Source organism: Gracilinanus agilis, chromosome 5, assembly GCF_016433145.1.
Source record: "Gracilinanus agilis isolate LMUSP501 chromosome 5, AgileGrace, whole genome shotgun sequence".
NCBI lineage: Eukaryota > Metazoa > Chordata > Mammalia > Didelphimorphia > Didelphidae > Gracilinanus > Gracilinanus agilis.
Genome location: NC_058134.1, coordinates 213,710,168 through 213,718,347, shown reverse-complemented (window position 1 = coordinate 213,718,347; position 8,180 = coordinate 213,710,168). Strand labels below are relative to the sequence as shown.

Below are 8,180 nucleotides of genomic sequence, written 5' to 3'. Positions count from 1 at the left end.
CTGAAAGGCAACCATAATGTTCAGTACCACAATATTAAGTCCCATAATAAAACATCAAAACATATTTTTCCCATGGGCATCTGGTTAAAATAGAGAAAAAGCCTACATTTGTGAAATGTAATGCCTTCCTCTGTGCAATCATCACTGATTTTTATTACTGTATACTAAAAGTATTCACATTTTCCAATTCAAAGCTTAACTCAATCCAGAGATATTCTTTTATCTATGGAATAGGTATTAATTGGTCTAATCATTCTATAAGACAACTAAAGATTATACTTGGGAGGGGGAATGAGCAAATCGTGGTTTATAAATGGAACATTGCTGTTCCTTAAAAACATTTCTGCCAAATAAAGAATTGAGAGAAGCTTGGGAAAACTTGTATCAATTAATGCAAAGCAAAGTAACATATTTTGTTAAATATTTTAGTAGTGTTCAGTATGTTAATGTATTTTGATGATTATTAAGAACAATTAATAATGGCCAAAATAATATAGAGGAAAACAACATTGAAAGGCATTAGATCTCTGAATAACGCATCGACCAATCCTGTCTTCAGAAGACTGAACAATTTTCCCCTCTTCTTGACAGAGAGGTACTATACTAAAGGTGAGGAGTGATGCATTTGTTTTCAGACATGGCCAATTTATTTTCCTTGATTATACTTAAAAAGTCATAGTTTTACAAGATAACAAATGAATCCTTGGAAAGTAACAGTGATGGTTAAAAAAAAATGAAAAGAACACCAATAAGACGTGTAATGAGGAAAAAAGAAGGAAAATACATACCACAATATGCAATTTCACAACAAGATTCATTGGATTTGAATCGTATCAACCTCTCTCCATCTGCACATGTAGGTAGAACAGGACATGTTCTGGGCTTACAGTCTACAGACTTTGCATCACTACAGGTACACTGGTGACAATTTGTAATCCATGTATCTCCAGGCTAGGGACATAAAGATTGCTTAGATATCTAATTCAATTCAGGTTTGTTAGTTAATTTGGAAGTATGTAATGAAAACATGTACTCACAGATTTTTCTTCACCTAATGGACCATGACATGCTGGTAATGTGAAACGAGAAACTATTGAAATATACTATAAAACAATTTGATAATATTTCTAAATGTATAGTACATTATGTATAGTAGGTTAAGTAAATATTAATAATATATTAATAATAAAATTATTTTTTAGTCTTATAAAGATAGGAACTTGAAAATTTTAAAAATCTATCCCACTACCTCTAGACTGGATCATCTCTAAACCATTCCTAGCAGATCAGGATAATAATTTTTAAATGTCTAAAAAGAAGATTCTTTACTTTACTTTGGATGCCCATGTCAGAGTTTAATAACCCTTAATGGTAGGAAATACTCATTTCTATCTAACCAGTATATAGACTACTAGAACTCAGAAAGAGATCATATATCTTTTAATTTGACCCTACAAATGTGCAGATAAGGAAATGAATCCCAAAGAGGTGAGGTGACTCTGTTAAGGTCAGCTGAATAGTTAATAATATAGTTTAAACATTTCTTCTAGCTTCACCTTGGGCAAAGATGTGCCTCTGTTAGTAAAAAAAGAAAGAATGAAAAGAAAACTTTCCTATATATTATGGCTACTTATTGACATTATTTTGATGAAGAGAAATGCAGATATAATTGTTTTAATATTAAATGAGATTCTCCTATAATTTATCTGCAGTAGCTTTTCAATCTAATAAATGTTCAAGACATAATTATAATTTCCTTATATTAATGAAAGGAAGATGTTATTTAAATATTCCAGGGATTTATTAATTATTCCTTAGTTCCTAATTTTGCTATAAAAAAGAGCCTCAAATCCATAACATTATTGATATGATCACTGACATGATTTTTTAATAATAAGAATATTTAATTCAGACAAATTTCAATGTGTGTATATTGTGTGTTACATGTAGGCCCATATGTATGCAATGGAATGGGGAGAGAGGAATGTGGCTTATTATGCCCTTACCTGGAGCTTGTCCAAGACATCCTATATAAAATAAGAATATTGTATTAGTTTCTAAAACTACTATAGTACTCTTCTAGTAGAATATAATTTTGGAGAGTCACAGAATGCAAGAAGAGGAAGGGAGATACTTTAGAGAGGTCCAGCCTCATAAGTAGGCAGAGTAAGCAGTTACCTACAAAGGCATAATCTGTGAGATCCTGACTTGCCACACCCCATCAAAATCTTCCCTTCCAACCATAACAAGAGATTCACTCTTTAGAGTCCTGATAGCTCTTTTGGTCTCCCAGAGCCAAGAGTTTTATGGTTCAGTTCCTCTAGCACTATTGTTTGTCATTAGTTAAGGATTTCATATTTAGAATACAAATAAGCAAATAAAAAGTTAGACAGTATAAAAATGGTGTAATTCTTGACACTCTTTCCCGTTGCTACCATTTTGCCACCATATCTTCACAAGCAGAAGGACTTAATATTCTGAGATTTGTATATGATAGGAACCAAAACGGGACAGGTGAGTCCTAGGAGGTTTAAATTCAAAATAGATATGAGAGGGAACTGAAGACAAACTTTACCTAATGCATTATTTGGCTGATGTGACCCTGAAGAATGCTTGAATGCTGAGACTGGGGAAGACAAATGCCAGACTCTACACTGACTTAAAAATAATATATCATTTGAACCTTACAATACCCCTGTGAAGTAGGTGCTTTTGTTATTTCCATTTTACAGTTGAAGAAAGTGAAGCATACAGATATTAAATGATTTGCCCAGGGTCACAAAGCTAATAAATGGCTGAGAATGGATTTGAACTCAGGTATTCCTGTTTTTAAGACTGAAGCTCTATTTGCTGCTCCACTTAGCTTTCTCAATTGTTTTTTTGGTTGTTCTTTTGTTGTAGTAATTGTGTATCTGTTTCCCTACCTCCAGTTTCTTCACTCTGCATCAGATCATGAAAATGTTTCCACGATTCTTTATAGTCATCATCATCATTTCTTGCAACAGAGTAATATTCTGCTACATTCATATTCCACAATTTATTTAACCAACCCTAGTAAATGAGCATCTACTTTGTTTCCAATTCTTTGCTATCAACAAAAGTGCTGCTATAAATATTTTGCTCTATACTTTCTTCTAACCTATAACTTCCATGAGGTAGAAGAATATTTAGGCCAAAGGATATGGACATTTTATATCATTTGCATAATTCTGGACTACTTTCTAAAATTATAGTACTGATTCACAGCTCCACCAATAATGCTCATTTTCCAACGAGTCCTTCAAAATGGACTATTCCCAACTTTCGTCATTTTTACAAATTTGGTAATGGTAACATGAAACTTCAGGGTTGTTCTCATTGATATTTCTTACTATTAATAATCTGGAATGATTCTTCTTTGAGAATTTTTTGTCCATATTCTTTGACTACTTAACTGTTGAGGAATGGCTTGCTTATGGCATACAGTATCTATCTAACTATACATCTAATATCTACACACATTATTATGTTAAATCTTTATGTATCTTGGATACTAAAACTTATCTCAAATTTTTGATACCAAGACCATTTGGTTTCTTTCTTATGTTAGAAGAATTCATTTTATTTGGAAGGCTTTTAGTTTCATGTAATCAAAGTAATTTATTTTGCCTTTAAGATTATTTTCTCTATACCATGTTAGTTTTGTGCAGTGGCAATATCATAGCCAATGAGGTTTATCTGAGGAGTGATTATTGCTAATTGAAAATCTATACCATGTTTAGTTAAGAATATCTCTCCTACCCAGAGCTGTGAAAATTATATGATCTGCTTATCTTCCATTTCCTTATCATACGTTCGTCAATATTAAGGTCACATATGCATTTTTAATTGAGTGTAGTATAAGCCAAATTTCTAATTTCCAATTTTTCTAGCAGTTTTTCTGTCATCAGATAGGAAGTTCTTTCCTAAATTACTTGAAGTTTTAGTTTATCAAACACTTAGTTATCAAATTCCATTGTTTCTCGCTATCCATTGTCTAGTCTGTTCCACTAATCTGCTTCTCTATTTTTTAACCATTAATGAATGATTTGATGACTGCTCTTTTATAATTTCAGATCTAGAAGTGCTATTCTTCCTTCATCCTCACCTTAATGCACTATTTCCCTTAATATTCTAGATCATTTGCTTCTCCAAACAAATTCTGTTTTTATTTTATCTTACCTTTAAAGTATCCCTTTGATCACGTAATTGATGTAATGTTAAATTATCATGCAAATTAACATAGGTGTTATTTTTCAATTACCATGAACATTGAATTCCTTCAGCTCTTTAGATTTTTCCTTATTTCTTAAGAAACACACTATTCTTGAATATGTATTTTGTGCATTTTGATAGACTGATCATCAAAAATTTTATAACATAGTAATGATTGTGACTTTGCAGTTTTATTTTCTAATTTGGTTGAAGTTATTATAATAAATGATGTTTTTGACAATTGCTTCAGATTTTCTTTTTTTAATGTTCTTTTATTCCCCCCCCAAATTACATGTAAAAACAATTTCCAACATTTTTCAAAGAATTTTGATTCTTGAATTCTCTCTCTACCTCCACCCTGATCCTCCCACTGAGGTGGAGAGCAATCTCATGCTGATTTTAAATGTGCAATCATGTAAAACATTTTCCCATATTAATAATTTAGTAAAAGAAACTAAAAAAATTTTTAAAAAGTGATTTTTTTTTTGTTTTGATTGAGACTCCAGCAGTTCTTTCTCTGGAAACAGATGGCATTTTTTATCATGAGTCCTTTGGGATTATTTTGGATCACTGTATTGCTGAGAATAGCTAAATTATTCACAGTTGTTCATTGTACAGTAATCCTGTTACTGTGAACAATGTTCTTCTGGTTCTGCATATTTCAGTCAGCTTCAGTTCATGTAAGTCTTTCCAGGTTTTTCTGAGCTCCACCTGCTTGTCATTTCTTAAAGCACAATAGTATTTCATTACAATCATATACTACAACTTAGCCATTCCCCAATTGACGAGTATCCCATTGCTTTCCAATTCTTTGCCACCCCCCCAACATCAACCAAAAAATGGTTGCTTCAAATATTTTTACATATATAGGTCTTTCTCCTTTTTGTTATGTTTTTAAGATACAAATCTAGAATTGGTATTGCTGGGTTAAAGGGTATGTATTGTTTTATAACCCATTGGGTAAACCTCCAAATTTTCCTTTAGGATGGGTGAATCAGCTTACAATTCTCCCAACAGTGCATTAGTGTCTAAAATTTCCCATATCCCCTCCAAGTTTTGTCATTTTCCTATTTATTCTATCATAGGAGCCAATTTGATAGGTGCAGAGTAGTATCACAGAAATGTTTTAATTTATAATTCTCTTACTAATAGTGGTTGATAGCATTTTTACATGACTATAGAAAAATTTAATTACTTTTGTCTGAGAATCCATCTCTTCCTATATTTTGACCATTTATCAAATGGGGAATGACATAATCTTATACATTTATCTCATCTCTATGTATTTGAGTAAAGAGGTCTTTGTTAGAGATACTTATAAAAATGTTTGGACTATTATGATTACTGTATATTACCCTAATTCCATTTCCCATTGTTTAGTTTCTGGCCTCCATCTCCTCCAATTTGCCCTCTTTTCTATCAGCCCCATCTCTCTTCTCTTATTTCCTTCTCCTCCTCCTTTCCTGTAGAATAGAAAGCTTTCTATACCCAATTGATTGTATCTACTCTTCCACCTCTGGGCCAATTCTGATGAGAGTAAGGTTCACATGTTTCCCTCCCCACACACCCCATTATTCCCTTCACTACAAAAGACTTTTCATGCCTCTTTTATGTGTGATAATTTACTCCATTTTTATTTCTCCTTCCCTCTTCTCCCAAGGCATTCCTTTCTCATGACTTAAATTTTTTTTTTTAGATATCATCCTATCATTTTCAACTCACACTCCTGCCCACTATCTATGTATATGCCTTCTAACTACTTTAATAATAATAAATTTCTTAGGACATATAAGAATCATCTTCCCATGTAGGGGCACAAAGAATTTCACCTTACTGAATGTCTTTTTTATTTTTCTTTCCTGTTTGCTTTTTTTGGATTCTTTTGAGTCTTGTATTTGAGAATCAAATTTTCCATTCAGCTCTGGTCTTTTCATCAGGAAGGTATGAAAGTCCTCTATTTTAATAATTATCTATTTTTTCCCCAGAAGGATTATGCTCAGTTTTGCTAGGTAAGTGATTCTAGGTTGAAGTCCTAGTCCCTTTACTCTCTGGAATATTATATTCGAAGTCCTATAATCATTTAAAGTAGAAGCTACTGATTCTTGTGTTATCCTGACTGTGGCTCCATTATAGTTGAATTTTTTTGCTGCTTGCAATATTTTCTACTTGACCTGGGAGTTCTGGAATTTGGCTACAATATGCCTGGAAGTTATCCTTTTGGGATCTTTTTCAGTTGATAACCAGTAGATTCTTTCAATTTCTGTTTTAACTTCTGATTCTGGAATATCAGGGCACTTTTCCTTGATAATTTCTTGAAAGATAATATCTAAGCCCTATTTTTTTATCATGGTTTTCAGGTAATCCATTAATTGTTAGATTATCTCTCCTGGATTGATTTTCTATATGAGTTGTTTTAGCAAAGAGATATTTTGAATTTCCATCCATTTTTTTTACTTTGTTTTAAGCAATTGATTTACCCCTTCACCATCTGTGACTGAGGGTTCCCAGAAGCCTTTGCTACTGATTCAGCTGCCCCTAAAGCCAGTTACCACAGTGCCTTCCTTGGGTAATTGCTTTGCTCTTCACTACTACCTAGGAGTGACAGATGTTTTGAGACAGCCTTCTAAGTTGTTTTGGGTTAAAAAAATTTTTTTACCAGGTCTTTTTTGTAGGTTATGATGTTTTGAAGCATTATGTCACTTTTTGGAAAAAAAATTGGGTAGAGATAGAGGTGGTCTTTATATCCTCTCCATAATTTTGGCTCTGACCATGATTCTTAGGCATTTTCTAAGGAGTCTAAAAACATATCAGCAAATATGGATAGTGCTATCTCAGAATTTGCAATTTTTATGCCTTAAGATATTAAACTTAAATGAAATTGATAGCATATCTCAAATATATTAAATACACATACACACGTGCATACACACACATAAATATATAAAACACAAACAATTTATCCCTTAATATATAGGGAAAGACTCTAGTATCCAATTACATTCAATGTATGCAATGATGTTTTGATAGAAAACACACTTGATATTTTAATTATTTCTTCAAAAGTGATGCCTCAAATTGAAGGGGGTTGACTAGACTCATTTTAGACATTACATTTTTATTGATTAAATGAGATTTTGAATTAGTTATTTACTTCCAGCAGGAAGTAGAATGTGGGCATATAACAATAAACATGAGACATTAATGTACAGAAATGAAAAAAATCGTGTGATTTGAATGAATAAATGTCTGGTATAAAAAATTAAGAGAAAAAGAATCATGAAGATACAAAAATGAGAAAACAAAATTATTGAAATGAATTAATAAATAGATAGATAAGGAAGCAGATTTCTAAAAGTAAATTGATAAAAAGTTTGATAAATTAAAGATAACCTTCAAATATTAAAGCAAACAAAGGGTCAGTCATATTTGATCAATTGAAAAATTAGGGAAAGAGATATGGTTCCTTCAAACGTACTACATGATTTGATGTAAGAAAAAAAGTATACAAACTCAAAACTTAACTATTTTAAATGATTTAAAAAGAATGTTTTATTAAAGTAAAAAAAAAGGGCAGAAAATAATAAAAAAGAAAGAAGGAAAAACAAACAGGAAGATAGTGGAAAAATATAATTTGATGATGCTTTCTCTGTTAACAAGAAATAGATTTTAAAAAGTAAGAAAAGTTTGAGGAAAAAAACCACTCAAATTTTACAAACCTTGAGTTGTTTTATTGACTAATGTGGAAGTGACTGCTTCTGGGAAAACAAGAAAAAAGAATAATAGTGCTTAGGCTCTTGAGAAATCAGGAAAAGGAAAATAAGATCATTAGGGAATGGGGATGAATTGGAAACGTGGGCTGGGGCTTGACAACTGAAGGAAACATACACACATTTTCCATGGGCTATGCCTCAATGGGATATGGGGCATAAGAATGCAGGTATACAGAA

General features: G+C 31.9%; 1 non-coding gene across 1 annotated transcript; it reads left to right on the top strand.

Annotated features, from left to right (window-relative positions):
• The first annotated feature begins 3,677 nt into the window (after positions 1-3,677).
• Positions 3,678-3,813, top strand: LOC123250844. Its single transcript, XR_006506464.1, has one exon. It is a non-coding gene; the product is annotated as a U4 spliceosomal RNA (small nuclear RNA).
• The last annotated feature ends 4,367 nt before the right edge of the window (positions 3,814-8,180 follow it).